This window comes from Callithrix jacchus, chromosome 3 (genome assembly GCF_049354715.1).
Source record: "Callithrix jacchus isolate 240 chromosome 3, calJac240_pri, whole genome shotgun sequence".
Classification (NCBI taxonomy): Eukaryota; Metazoa; Chordata; class Mammalia; order Primates; family Cebidae; genus Callithrix; species Callithrix jacchus.
The window spans coordinates 124,351,713-124,367,411 of NC_133504.1; the positions used below are offsets into that span (position 1 = coordinate 124,351,713).

At 42.7% G+C, this 15,699-nt stretch overlaps 1 long non-coding RNA gene across 1 annotated transcript; it reads left to right on the plus strand.

Moving 5' to 3' along the window:
* The first annotated feature begins 6,266 nt into the window (after positions 1–6,266).
* On the plus strand, positions 6,267–14,191 carry LOC118152082 (uncharacterized). Its single transcript, XR_004740431.3, has 3 exons — positions 6,267–6,525; positions 7,833–7,996; positions 13,758–14,191. It is a non-coding gene; the product is annotated as an uncharacterized LOC118152082 (long non-coding RNA).
* The last annotated feature ends 1,508 nt before the right edge of the window (positions 14,192–15,699 follow it).

Below are 15,699 nucleotides of genomic sequence, written 5' to 3' on the forward strand. Positions count from 1 at the left end.
GGAAAGGAAGAAAGGATGGACAGAAGAAAAAGAAGAAGAAGGAGGAGGAGTGGAGAAAAGAAGAGGAGAAAACTATCACCACATAATATTTATTCAAACCTTTCCCTTTTTAAGGTTCTAAATAGGGTATTACATAAATAAATCTTTATTTACTGTGGTAGCTCAGGAAATAAGTTTTGGACAGTTTTTTTATTTTGCTTTGTTTTTGAGATGAAGTTTTGCTCTGTCACCCAGTCTGGAGTACAGTGATGTTAACTCAGCTCAGTGCAACCTCCGCCTCCCCGCTCAAGCAATTCTCCTGCCTTAGTCCCTCAAGTAGCTAAAATTATAGGCACCTGTCCCCATGCCTGGCTAATTTTTGTATTTTTAGTAGAGAAAGGGTTTCCCCATGTTGGCCAGGCTGGTCTTGAACTCCTGATATCAAGTGATCCATCCACCTTGGCCTCCCAAAGTGCTGGGATTACAGGTGTGAGCCACTGTGTCTGGCATTGGACAGTTTTAAAATAATTACTTGATCCTTGCTTCTAAGCATTGATCATTCAGAAATACTGATATCTACCTAAAAATGTCTATTTATTCTGCTTTTGAATTTTTATTTTAACAAACAAGAAGCTAAAACATTGGTCTGTTAGTATAGTGAATGTATAAACTATACTGGCATATACTCAGGAATGGAAAACCAAATACCTTTATGTTCTCACTTATAAGTGAAAGCCAAACTATGGGTTTGTAAAGGCAAACAGAGTGATATAAGGGACTTTAGAGACTCAGAATGGGGAGGGTTAAAGGAGGGTGAGGGACACAATAACTACATTCTGAGTACAATGTATACTACTTGGGTAATGAGTGCCCTAAAATCTCACACTCCACCACCATGCATGTCATCCATGTAATCAAAAGCTACTTGTACCCCAAAAGCTATTGAAATAAAAAATATTAAAAAATGAAATATATAGCCAATATCTGAAAAAATATAATACAGAGTTGGAGAAACTCAAGATCTCTCTGAGTCTGTTCACAAGATCAAAAAGAATTTTTCTCTTTATTATAAGTCTTACATTGTGAGCCCCATGTATTAGGAGGTTTATTTTTCCCTGAATCACTTTTGTCTTCACTGAAAGCACCATTAAATGGAGATTTTGTCCCAACTCAATGAAGTAGAAATGTGCTTCCTCCTTTGGGGCTTTATCTCCTGAGTAGCTGGTATTATAGGTGATCGTATGACACAGCTCAGAACTCAGTAATTTTAGTAGGTTAGTAGGGCATTAGGGAAGTAGGTCATTCTGGCTGCAGTCCTGTAAAAACAGGCCTTTGGAATTTGCTATGGTTTTCTTCCAGGAACAAGAAATACAGTACATTGTTAGCCCTGCCATGTGCAGCTGGATGCCACAGTAAGTTTTAGTGGCGAAGCTCTAATTAGATAACATATTGCCCTACCAATGTGCATAACAGCACTCAGCATGGGAGTTTCAGAGTGTGCTGCATTTGTTACTCTCCCTCAGCAAAGGACTAACCTAAGCAGGTAGGTCAGTGCCAAAGCTCAGATCAGCATGGAGATGACCTTTCCAAGCCTGGGGAGGATACTTTATGGAGTCATTATTTTATGCTTTGTGCTCCCTGCCAACTTTGTACTCTCTTGCCCTAGGGGAGCACCAAATTTATTGGGTCTAAAGCAGAATGTGTGTACACACTAGCATTTTATTTTTTTGTAAAAGCCTAAAGTAATTGAGAAGGTTATCATAGCAATTCTGAAGTGGAGAGGATAAAGAGAAGACTATCTTTGAGGGGAACGGTACCTGAGAAGGGAAGAGAAGGTACATTATCCAGGACAAAGAAATACACAAACAGGTGACCTTCTAATCAGAATAAGGACTCTAGACCTCTCCTATCAGGTCCCCAGAAAGGTGACAGGACTATGGCAAAATGGACTATGTATTGCATACATAGAAAAGTTAGACCTAAGATTGGAGTTTTCAACTTGGCAAAAGTGTCTGAACCCCAACTATGGTCTCCTGTCTGTGTTCCATGCTTGAGCTTTCTGTGCTCCAAACATGAAGCTCTGCAATTCAATGGACAGTGTGGGTTTGGAAAATGGGTCTTTTAGGAATAACAAGACCAGTGGGACATTCTTCAAATCTTTTTGTGATTTTGCTTGTTTGTTTCTTTTCACATGTTTCCTGGGACCTTAGATGTGTTTAGGAGGCAAGGTGATAGAAATCAAGGCGTTAATTAAACACTGAAATAAAATATCTCATAGTTCTGGTGGAATAGATAGGAAACGTCAAACTTAATATTATTTGAATGTAAAAGGAATGTGAATTTTCCCATATACTTAAGATTTTAGTTTAATATTTATATTCATCACATAAACCTTGAAGATACAAAAGAGCTTTGGCTCAAAAGCAACGAGTGTTTGAGAGACAGTAGATGGACTTCTTATTAAAGGCAGGTTGAGAACTCAGAATTGTAAACTTATGGTATTGATTTTGCTATGGGTCTTGATCTTAAATACAATAGGTATACAACAGAGCTAATGACCACTTCTTATCTCATAAAAGCCTCGTCTATTATTCCGTGTGTTTTCATGACTCAATAACACAAGATAAGGCAAATTGCCTGCATAAAAATGTGTCACAAAAGGGTTGCACTCTGGATACATACATGTAAGTGGAGATTTGTGTATAATCCCAAGGTTTATAAGCCTTAACAAATGACTCATTTACGTAAAATGTTGATTTAATTAAAATTTTATCACCAAAGAATGTGAATAGTCCTTAGTGATATGTGTAAATAACAGTTTACCTGCAGGATTCTGAGAGTGCAAAACTGTCCTTGAAAACACAAAGCACTAATCAGGGGGCTTACATATCACAAAGTTAGTAGAGAATGGAAATTTGTCATTTTTCTAGTATTTTAAAAATTGGACAAAATTTGCTTGGAGTAGATTCCTGAAAGCAACCATATGGAATCCTGAAACAATGAATGCAGAAAAGTAAAAGAATCCTCTGAAACTGTCATAGTAAAAAAAGAAGAAAAAAACTATTGGACCATTGATGATAGCAAGAAATGCCTAGAATTTCATTTGCAAAATCTCCATGTTGAGTCATTTATATGTTGAATAAGGTGAAAGTGTTAACAATCCATTGTTCCTCTATCTTTTCACTGTCCTTTGTCTCCTCATGTTCTCACTTTGCTCCTAACCAGCTTAGCTTCAATGGTCCTTCAGTTTAATCTTTCCCTTGCCCCTTTTCCTTTGGTTAAGTTTTCTGGCAAAGTCCTAACTCCAGGTAAATTTAACTGCATCTTGGCCTTCTGAGTATAAGTGGAGAAAAATATAAAGTCATGCTAACCGGTATCTCTTTAAATTCATAAGCACTAATGTCAAGGAGCTCCTTGGAAAATCCTTCTACTCTCTCTTTACTACGCCAACACTGCTTTTGTACTTTCTCACACAGCCTAGAGACCTTGCTTTCTATTTCACTGGACAAAATAAGCAATTGGAAAAGAAATTTCATCCAGCCACCACCACAACTCTATCAATAATATCAGTATCTGAACCAACTTCTATATCTTCTGTTACAGTGAATCAACAGCTATGCCCCTTTCTAAGACCAACCCCTTCAACTCTGGGATCTCTTTCACTTTCAGCTACTCAGGGTTATCACTGCCACAGCCGACCTTCTCTCCTCTATTTCATTACTTTCCTCTCTTTAAAGTAATGCTGTCCAATTCACTAGCCACCAACTCACATGACTATTTAAATTCAAATGGCCTACAATTAAATAAAATTTAAAATCATTTCATCAGTCATACTAGCCACATTTCAAGTGCTCAGTAACTACATGTGACCAGTGGCTACTCTATAGGATAGCATGGACATAGATGACAGAACATTTCTATCTCACAGAGTTCTGCTGGATAGCGGTCTTCTAGAAGATTATTCCCACCTCCACAACGTTCTGTAATCTCACATCTTTAAAAAAGAATAAAAACTAAAAACTCTCTGGGCCTCTCTTCCTCTTCTACTACCACTTGTAGCACAGCTCTTTTTAAAGAGGGTCTACACTTACTGTCTTAGCTTTTGCTTCCCTTTTGAACTCACTTCATTAAGACTTTCATCCTTGCTATCCCATAAGAACAATTCTTGTCAAAGTCACCAAAGATGTGTTGCTAATTAATGGAAATTGTCAGTATCAGTCCTCATCTTAACCAGTCAGAAGTCCTGGACACAGCTGAACTAGAAACTATCTCTTCACTGGATTTCCAGAACACCATTCTCTCTTGATTCCCTGTCTACCTCTAAGCTACTCCTGTGGAATCAACCAAAATAAATCCACTTCATTGACTTCAGGTCTTCTCCTCTTCTCTTTTCACCCTGTATTCACTCCCTTAACAATTTAGGTCATCTCATAGTTTTAAATACCATCTTACACTGATAAATCCAAAATTTATATCTCCAGCCCAGACCTCTTTCCAATCCCCATACTCCTTTATCCAGTTACTTCTTCACAATCACTACTTGAATGCCTAATAGGCATCTCATTTCCTCCTGCACACAGCCCTTCTTCTGCTTAAGTCTTCCTTTTCAGTAAATCCTAGCCCCCTCTGCAAGTTGCTCAAGCCTCAACCTTGGTTTTGATCATGACTCTTCCCTTTGTCCCATGCCCACACACAATACACTAACAGCTTCTATCTTCTCCTTTTTAACATATCTACATTTCAATCACTTACTGATTAATTCCTCTCCTGCTACCACTAAGATCCAGGACACAAACATCTCCCACTTTCAGTATCGCTATAGCCTACTAATTGGTCAAATTGGTCTACCTACATTTTCCTTTACAGCCGTACACGCTATTTTCAAATATAAATGGATTCATTTTCTAATGAATGAAAGAAATAGAGGCTCCTGTAAAAATTCAATGCTTATCATGTTACAACTTAGCTCAGTTTTAAGTGGTTTCCTATCTAACTAAGGTAAGTCAGAAGTTTGTACAGTGGCTTTCAAATCACCATATGCTTTTCTCCACTCCCAGTGCCCCCAACCCACCTCTCTGCCTCATCCTCTGCCACAGCCACACTTTGAGTTGTGCTGTCTGCTGTAGCCTTCTTGAGCTGGCTTCCTTGCAGTTGCTTGGCACATGTCAACACACTTCCTCAGAGTCTTCCTCTGCTTTGGACATCTTTGTTTCTTTAAGCTTTCTGTGCAAATGTTTCCTCTTGAGAGAGGGCTTCTGATCACACCATAAAAGGCAATAATTCCCCTAGCTCTGGCTATTTCATTTATATCACAATGGAATTTGAATTACCAATGTGCTCACACTGCCAACGTTTTTTTCCAAATGAAGTAGTAAAGCATCCAGATTAAATAAACGTTTTACAACGAAGCAGCAAATAAAGCTGTCAAAGAAATGCCTTGCTAATTTTCTTCATTTCCCTTCTTTTGTCACCTACAAATCAGCCGGGTCTAATATTAATTTATCCTAATTTTGTTTTAATTCTATTGTCTATGCCCAGATTTCTGGGCTTTTATTTCTGTAGACTTCTTGTGTTGACTTATTTTCAAAAAGTTCAAGCAGCTGTCTGCTTTGTTATGTGCTCCAGAGTGTTTATACAATAAAATACATATTATTTAAATATAAATTCCTTTCCCTTTATTTCTACCTTATAGAGTATTATATTCAGTTTCACTAAATTTTGTGTGCACAGAGATAATATTCCTTCTGCAATATAATCTGGATAGTACATAATAATATAATATTATAATTCTAGATAGTGAAGAATCATATAGAAGTTTTACTATACTAAGGAAGAGTTTGAATTTTATGGTTATAGACAACTAATCTAACTGAACTCCTTCGTCTAAAAGATGAGGAAATAGAAACTCCAAACATGGTAGTGAGGAACTGTTAAAGAAACTTCTCTTCCCAGGTCCACTAGGGGAGGGGTTTCAAATGCAGGAATTTCCTGGCTCCACACCTCCATTGGAGACCAGAAGGGTAGAAGGGTTTCAAATTTAAAGTTCTTGGTCTGGTTTTCCCATACGCAGGCCAGGTAGGGAAAGCCAGATGGGTCTCTTTTATCCCAAATTCTCACTGAAAGCTCTGGGAGAAGGAGGCTCTGTAGCTCAGGGCTGTAAACCAAGTAGTGAATCCGGTATCAGAGTCAAAGAGAAATCACTCCAGAGGAATTTTGAAAGAACTCTTCTCATTGGACGAGAACAGGAATAGGGAGGGATAACTCAAGGGTTAAAACTTCAGTTAAGTTTCCCTGCTCTGGGTTCCCCTCCCACAACAGCATGGGAGCTGTCTTCTCTATCTCTCTCTCTCTCTCATAAATCACTTTTCTGCAAAACTCTTTGGGTCCACAATTTTATTCAGACAGTAAACTCACCGTGCCTCCAAGGCCCCTTTCCCCTTTCTCTGGGGATAGAGAGGCCAAGGACCTATGAGCTATGGGAGCTGGGTACACACCCCGGGTTACATCTGTTGGCAAGCCAGCCAGGAGATGTCGGAATTCAGAGTGGTGAGTGATATTGGACCCCTTTCACTTGCTAATCTGTCTTTTCCTTTCTTTTAAATTTGTTAAGGAGGTAAAAACTGGGCAACTGTCAGCCATCTAAGAGCAACTAGTGTAGCCTCCAGAGTAAAGACATGGGTGTCAGGCTTTCTGTGAACGGAGTCTCTAACAATCCTTGGCTCTTCAGAACTGGGAGCATTGGTTAGCCTCAACCAGCTTCCCTTTCTTACTGTTTTTTCTTTCTGTGGGCTAAGCTGAGGGTCAGCAGGAGGAAAGAGCAGTGGTCCCCAACTCCCAGTTTGGTTCTATTGAGGTTGTGGCCTTGCTTAGACCTCCTAAGAAAAAGCCGTCTATGTGAGCCACGTCCAGCCTTTCAGACCCCAACCTCCTGGATCCAGATATCCATGAGGCAAACTTCTTCCCGGCTCCTTCCTCTTAAGATATTTCCTACATAGGAGGCTATTACCCTTCTTACTAGGACTTTGAGGCTCTTGGGGTGGCAGTCCAGGGACCCTTGCCTGTGGTTCCCTCAGGCTTATGCCTATGAGGACCTCCTACAGTATAAATACACAGGGCCAGTTCCCTTAATCTGCTGTACTAGGTTATGTCCTAACAGAGCCAGAGTCTATCAGTGGTACTGAAGGCTATAGGACATTGTGTTTTTTGTCACCTGCAATTTCCCAATCCGCCTGAGTGGTGCTAGAATCTGATAACATACAATTTGTCTTGCCTAGGATCAGTTCTCTGTACGGCAGAACTTCTTCATCTAGGATACCACAGTCAGACCTGGTCTGAGCCTCAAATAGCTAATTACAGGCCCCACAACCCTAGGACATATTCCTATGATGGAAAGTGGGGTGGGGGAGAAGGCCTGGTCCTGAGGGCATTGCTCCGGCCTCAGCCATGCAGCCAGCCATTACCTTCTTTAAGATTGTTGTGCTTAGAGGCCCTTTTCAAGTTTATCCTCATAGGGCAGTTTTATGGTCAGGCCTATGTCAATTGAACTCTTGCTAGGGAATATTGGCACCCATCACTCAAGCCTCACTGTCCTAGTTCTTCAAGGAAGTGCCGATACAGGGCCACTAATCCCGGCAGTCCTCATGTCCTTAAGGTAGCCAGTAAGGACATTAGACAGTGATGTTGTGCCCATGACACCAGTAAGTGTGATTAAACCCGGCACATGGTGGGGCCCAAAGATGATCATGCATCTAGGGTGCAAGGAGAACTGCAAGGTACTATAACTGGGGGATGCCCCAGGGCTAGCAGTTGCAAGGAATAACCAGAGATGTGGACATTCCTGTGTTCAATTTCAGATGGGTGCCACCCTTCCAAGGCAAAATCACTCTTAAAGTGTATCCTGGATAACTGGGACCAATTCGACCCACAATCTTTGAAGAAGAAGTGGCTCATTTTTTCTGCCAAACAGTGTGGCTGTGATACTCTCTGCTGAGTGGAGAAACCTGGCCTCCTAAAGGAAGTAAGAATTATAACACCCTTCTACAATTAGACCTTTTCTGTAAGAGAAAAGGTAAATGGACTGAGGTCCCCTATGTGCAAATTTTCTTTTCTCTAAGGGATAATCCTCAGCTACGTAAGACTTCTAACCTATGCCCTACTGGCCCCTCCTCAGGACTACCCCCATATCCAGGACTACCCCCATATCCAGGACTCCCTGTGGCTCCTCCCTCCACCAATATGGACCAGGTCTCCTCAGCTCCTATAACACAAGAGGAGTCAGGAAAGGCCAACATGGGTCAAGGCACCTCAGGCTACTAGGATGCCTCAACTCTGCCCCCTACAGGCAGTAGGAGGAGAATTTGGCCCAACCAAAGTACATACTTAAAGCTTTCATTTTTCACTTTCTGACTTAAAGCAAATCAAGGGGGGACTTGAAAATTTTCAGATGACACAGACAAGTACATAGATGTTCTGCAGGGCCTGGGTCAGACTTTCGAATTAGGTTGGAAAGATATTATGTTATTGCTTAGCCAGACCCTAACCAGCAATGAGAGAGGCTGCTCTAGCAGCGGTTCAAGAGTTTGGGGACACCTGGTAGTTAGTCAAGTACATGACCAAATGACACCAGAGGAGAAGGATAGATTCCCTACAGGTAAACAGGCAGTCCCCAGCATGGACCCTCACAGGGATCTTGACTCAGAACATGGAGACTGGAGTCATAGGCATCTATTAACCTGCATACTTGAGGGATTCAGATGAACTAGGAAAAAGCCCATGAACTATGCAGTGTTATCCACCATAACTCAGGGAAAGGAAGAAAACCCAATAGCCTTCCTTGAGCAGTTATGGGAGGACTTAAGAAAGTATACTCCCCTGTCAGCAGACTCCATCAAGGGTCAGCTAATACTGAAAGACAAATTTATTAGGCAATCAGCCACAGACATTAGGAGGAAGCTCCAGAAGCTGGCCCTGGGGCCACAACAGAGTCTAGAATCATTACTAAATCTAGCAAACTTGGTGTTCTCTAATAGAGACCAGGAGGAACAGGCTGAAAGGGAAAGGAGGGACAAGAAAAAGGCCACAGCCCTAGTCATGGCCTTCAGGCAAGCAGACCAAATAGGCTTGGAAAAGGTAAAGGCTTGGGTTAGCCACCAGTCTGGCAGAGCTTGCTACCACTGTGGCCTACCAGGACACTTTAAGAAGGACTGTCCCAGAGGAACGGATCACATCCTCATCCTTGCCCACTGTGCCAAGGGGATCACAGGAAAGCACACTGTTCCAGGGGATGAAGGTTCCCAGAGCCTGAGGTGGCTAACCAGATGACCCAGCAGCAGGACTGAGGGTGCCCAGGGCAAGCACCAGCACAAGTCATCACCCTCACTGAGCCCTGGGTAGAGCTAACCATAGAGGGCCAGAAGGTCGATCTTCTCCCGGACACTGCTGCGGCCTTCTCAGTTTTGCTTTCCTGTCTTGGGCGGTTATCCTCCAAAGGAGTCCTAGGACATCCAGTCTCCCCATATTTCCCCCAGCCCCTAAGCTGTAACTGGGGAGATGTGCTTTTCTCCCATGCTTTCCTCATCATGCCAGAAAGTCCTACTCCCTTACTAGGGCGGGACCTGTTAGCCAGAGCAGGAACTATCATCTATATGAACATCAGGGAGAAAAGCTCTCTCTGCTGCCCATGGTTTGAAGAAGGGATTAATCCTGATGTTTGGCAATGGAGGGACAATTGGGGCGGGTAAAGAATGCCTGCCCAATTTGAATAAGGCTAAAAGATCCCACCTCTTTTTGTTAACAAAGACAGTACCTCCTAAGGCCAGAAGCCAAAAAAAGGCTACAGGATATTGTAAGGAACTTAAAAGCTCAGGGTCTAGTGTGGTCCTGTAACAGCCCTTGTCATGCTCCAATTTTAGGACTATAAAAACCTAATGTACAGTGTAGGCTAGTGCAAGATCTCAGGCTTATTAATGAAGCTGTAATCCCTTTATACCCAGCTGTACCCAACCCACAAACCTTCCTCTCTCAAATACCAGGAGAGGCACATGCTTTACAGTCCTGGACTTTAATGATGCCTTTTTCTGTGTTCCATTACATCCTGACTCCCAGTTTCTGTTCACCTTTGAAGACCTTTAGACCAGAATTCTCAGCTCACCTGGACAGTGTTACCCCAGGGCTTTCAAAACAGCCCCCACCTGTTTGGCCAGGCTCTAGGTCAGGACCTTAGTTATTTTTCATATCCAGGTACCTTGGTTCTTCAATATATGGTTGACTTACTTTTAACTGCTAACTTAGAAACCCAGTGCCAGCAGGCCACCCAGGACTGCCTATACTTTCTAGCCACCTGTGGATATAAGGTTTCCAAGTTAAAAGCCCAACTTTGTAGGCAAGAGGTAAAATACCTAGGGCTTGTCTTGTCTAAAGACACTCGGGCCCTTGATGGAGAACATCTGCAACCCATTCTGGCCTTCCCCCACCCAAAGACCTTACAACAGTTGCAGAGATTCTTAGGAAGAACTGGTTTCTGCCGATTGTGAATTTCCAGATATGGTGAAATAGCCAAACCCCTCTATACTCTGATTAAGGAAAACCAAAAAAGCTAACACCGATCTAATACAATGAGACCCTAAAGCTAAGGCAGACTTTCAGACCCTGAAGCAGGCACTACTGCAGGCTCCAGCTCTAAGCCTTCCTACAGGGAACAACTTCTCCCAATATGTTACAGAAAAGTCAGGAGTGGCACTGGGGATCTTCACCCAGACTCGGGGACCGTGCCACAACTGGTGTCATACCTAAGTCAGGAAATTGATGCAGTAGCAAAAGGCTGGCTACACTGCTTGTAGGCCATAGTTTCAGTGGCTATATTGGTGTCAGAAGTTGTTAAAATACTGCAAGGGAAAGATCTAACTATATGGACTTCACATGATGTAGCTAAAATTCTGGCCTCTAAAGGAGGCTTATGGCTGTCCAACAACCACTTACTCAAATATCAGGCCTTAATGCTCAAAGGGCCTGCGCTTCAGCTGTGCACATGTGCAGCCCTCAATCCAACTACTTTTCTTCCTGAAGAAGGGGCAGACAAAGAACATGACTGTCAGCAGGTTATAGGCCAGAACTATGTGGCTCAAGAGGATCTCTTAGAAACTCCTCTAGCCAATCCTGACCTTAACCTATACACTGATGGAAGTTCATTTGTAGAAAATGGAGTTCAAAAGGCAGGATATGCAGTAGTCATTGACCTTCCCTTCCTCCTGGAACTAGTGCCCAACTGGCAGAACTAGTAGCCCTTACTCGGAGCTCTAAAATTAGGAAAAGCAAAGACATTAAACATATACACAGATTCCAAATGTGCTTGCCTGGTTCTCCACGCTCACACTGCCATATGAAGGAAAGAGGGTTCCTAACCTCGGCAGTAACTCCCATTAAATATCATAAGGAAAATTTAGACTTATGCTGTCCAAGAACCCAAAGAGGTAACAGTCTCACACTGCCGAGGTCACCAGAAAGGAGATGAGAAGGAAGCAGAGGGCAATTGCCAAGCTGACCTAGAGGCAAAAGTGCAGCTAGACAAGAATTTATGGAAAGACCTTTAATATGGGAAAACCCTCTCCAGGGAACTAGACCTCAATACTCATCAGAAGAGGTAGAGTGGGCAAACTCCCAGGGACGTAATCTTCTTCCTTCAGGATGGCTAGCTACTGAGGAGACAAAAGCACTACTACCTGCTGCCAGCCAGTGGAAATTACTTAGCAGCCTACAACAAACCTTCCGTATGGGTATAGAGAATACATATCGAATGGACAAATCTATATTTACAGAAAAAGGTCTCTTCAAGGCTGTCCAACAAATAGTCAAGGGATGTGTAATATGCCAAAAAATAATCCTTTGGCACATTGCAAAGTTCCTCCTGGGGAAGAGCAAACCAGTCATTACCTAGGTGAGGACTCGCAAATGGTCTTTACCCATATGCCTAAGTCTCAGGGATATCAACATGTGTTAGTATATGTAGATGCCTACACGAACTGGGTTGAGGCTTTCCCCTGTAGAACAGGAAAAGCCCAAGAGGTAATAAATGTCCTGCTTAATAAAAGAATCCCAAAATTCAGTCTCCCTCACTGTCTTCAAAGTGGCAACAGCCCTGCCGTCAAAGCTGCAGTGACCCAAGGAATTTCCACAGCGTTGGGAATACGGTATCATCTCCACTGTGCTTGGAGGCCTCAGCCCTCAGGGAAAGTGCAGAAAATAAATGAAATTCTTAAGAGACACTTAAAGAAACTGGCTCAGGAAACCCACCTCCTGTGGCCTTCTCTGTTATCAATAGCACTCTTAAGGGCTCAAAACTCTCCTCAGAAAATAGGACTCAGCCCCTATGGGATGCTTTACGGATGGCCGTTTCTTACTAATGATCTCGTATTAGACAAGGAAACAGCAGATCTAATAAAAGATATAACCTCCTTGGCTAAGCACCAACAGGCTCTTAGAACCTTACCTGAAGGACACCCTAGGGAAAAAGGGAAAGAGCTGTTGTGCCCTGGAGAGTTGGTCCTTGCTAAGTCTCTCCCCTCAGACTCTCCTTCTCTAGGCCATCTTGGGAAGGACCATTTTCAGTTATTCTGTCTACTTCAATGGCAGTTAAGATGGCGGGAATTGACTCATGGATTTGTCACACTCAGCTGAAGCCTTGGGCACCTCCTGAAGAAAGTCATAGGCCCTCCACCCCACAGCCTGAAGTTCCCGGAGACCACCCTTCATACACCTGCGAGCCATTAGAGGATCTACCTTTGCTCTTCTGACAAGATCCCCAGGAAAGTAACTACTCATGCATTTGACTTACATCCTGGCATTAACAGGACTGTCACTCTTAACTTCAATACTTGCAACCGGACTCTGCGTGGTCGCCCCTATGGATTGGCCTACATCTCATAAACTCTCCTTATCTGAGGCTTACTGCCTAATTATACTTCTAATAGCTCTTCGCTTCTCCCTCTGATATTATCACTCCCTCAAATCATACCGGGCTTATAGGTCCCTTGGTCACCAATCTACAAATTCCATCTACCTCAAACTTCACTTGTGTCAATTCTACCAACAACTCCAATGCTTCCCTATGCCAAAACTGGGTTGCCTTACCCCCAGACCTTAACTGCCTAGCACCAGGCTTATTCTTTGTGGCACCTCAGCCTACTGTGCCTAAATAATATCTCTGGGGAAATATGCCTCCTCTCCTTCCCCGTGCCCCCCCATGTCAATTTACACTGACTCTCAGGTGCAGAGTCTTCTCTTGAGAAGGCCATGTCATACTCGAACCCCAATTATTCCTTTCATAGTGGGGGCTGGAATAATAGGAAGACTTGGTACTCACATTGGAGGAATTGCTACCTCTACTCAGTTTTACTGTATCTCAGGAGTTAAACGATGACATGGAAAAGGTTGCTCATTCTCTCGGAACTCTGCAGAAGCAGCTTAACTCTTTAGCTGCTATGGCTCTTCAAAATAGAAGGGCTCTGGATCTGCTAACAGCAGAAGGAGGAGGCATCTGTCTCTTTTTAGGAGAATGCTGCTACTTTGTAAACCAGTCAGGTATTATCTTAAACAAACTTAAAGAACTCAGGGGCCAAATCAAACACAAGGCCAAAGACCTTCAAGAAACAGAATCGTGGAGCTTGTTTTAACAACTGGCTGTCCTGGCCCTACCCTCTTCTTTGCCCATTTATAATCATTCGATTATTGCTGACCTTTGGGCCACTCACCTTTAACCTTCTTGTCAAATTTGTTTCTTCTAGAATTGAGGCCATGAGGCTACAAATGGTCCTGCAAATGGAACCCCAAATGTCCTTGACTCATAAGTTCTATCGTGGGCCTCTGGATCGATCTGCACCCCTGGAAGACTCCCCTCTGGGAAAACCTGAACTGTAGAGCTCCTTCTATGCCCCAATTCAGCAGGAAGTAGTTAAAGAGCGATCGACACCCATGTCCCAACAGCAGTTGGACTTGCCTGTTCAGAGGTGAAACTGAGGGACTGTGTTAAAGAAACTTCTCTTCCCAGGTCCACTAGGGGAGGGGCTCCAAATGCAGGAATTTCCTGGCTCCATACCTCGGTTGGAGACCAGAAGGGTTTCAAATTTAAAGTTCCTTGTCTGGCTTTCCCACATGCAGGCCAGGTAGGGAAAGCCAACTAGAACTCTTTTGTCCCAAATTCCCACTGAAAGCTCTGGGAGAAGGAGGTTCTATAACTCAAGATTGTAGACCAAATAGCCAATCCTGTATCGGAGTCAAAGGTCAATTACTCAGAGGAAGTCTGAAAGAACTCCTCTCACTGGACCAGAACATGAACAGAAAGGGAATAACTCAAGGGTCAAAACTTTAGCTGCTCCTACCTAAGCAGATTTCCCGCTCTGGGTTCCCCTCCCACAACAGCATGGGAGCTGTTTCTCTCTCTCAATCTCTCTCTCTCTCTCTCTCTCTCTCTCTCTCTCTCTCTCTCTCTTTCTCTCTCTCTCTCTCTCTCTCTCTCATAAATTGCATTTCTGCAAAACTCTTTGGATCCACAATTTTATTTGGACGGGAAACTCACCGTGCCTCTGGGGCCCCTTTCCCCATTCTTCCCAGTTAGAGAAGCCAAGGACCTATGAGCTCTGGGAGCTGGGTATACTCCCCTGGTCACAATAGCACTGACAACAGAGGCAAGGCTGGTACAGGGGAGGGATGGAGTGCCTTTCATTCACTTCTTTTTCTACAACAGATTGCCTCAATATGGTTCAGATACTAATATACATTAATAGAAATACTTGTTAAATTATCCTTCTTGCCCAGTAATTTTTCTTTGAACATAAGCTTAATTCTAAAAAGCTTCCCTCGAATCACTTTAATTTTTCAACTCTTGAAAGAAGTCTATAATTTAAGAGACTTGATCTTTTATTTAAAAAATAAAAATAAAATGTATCAGCTCTCAAACAGAACTTTTCAAAGGACTATTGCACGCAGTCCTATTGTTGCACTGTTGGTTTTTGTGTTTGGTTTCTATTGATCGTTTAGTGAAGTCACCCCACAGACACTCTTGTATTTTTTTGTTAAATACACTCAACATATTTACCTGGTAGGAATGTTTCCAGTTCCCATAGAACAACTCAATACTGTAGACACGAAAACAAATATTCCAAAGAGAGATCTGCAAAATAGAAGCTATTCAAATTTCAATAGGTAAATATGACAGTGTCCACCAAACAGAAGTTACAAACTCAGCCTTAGAATGTGGATCAATATATAGTTTACTTCCTTATTATTATTATGTAGATTATGTATTGTGCCTGTGTTCAGATATCTGAGTGTTTCCCTACTGATATTATCAGCAGTATCTGTGCTGCTTTTATAGCATGAATCACAGTGTCTCTATTAAACTTACTTGGATATGTGCCTGACCTCATTGGAACCCTCATATGTTCATTAAGCAAATATATATATATATTTGAGACAGAGTTTCGCTCTTTTTACCCAGGCTGGAGTGCAATGGCATGATCTTGGCTCACCACAACCTCCGCCTCCTGGGTTCAGGAAATTCTCCTGCCTCAGCTTCCTGAGTAGCTGGGATTACAGGCACGCATCACCATGCCCAGCTAATTTTTTGTATCTTTAGTAGAGACGGGGTTTCACCATGTTGACCAGGATGGTCTCGATATCTTGACCTCGTGATCCACCCGCCTCAGCCTCCCAAAGTGCTGGGATTAC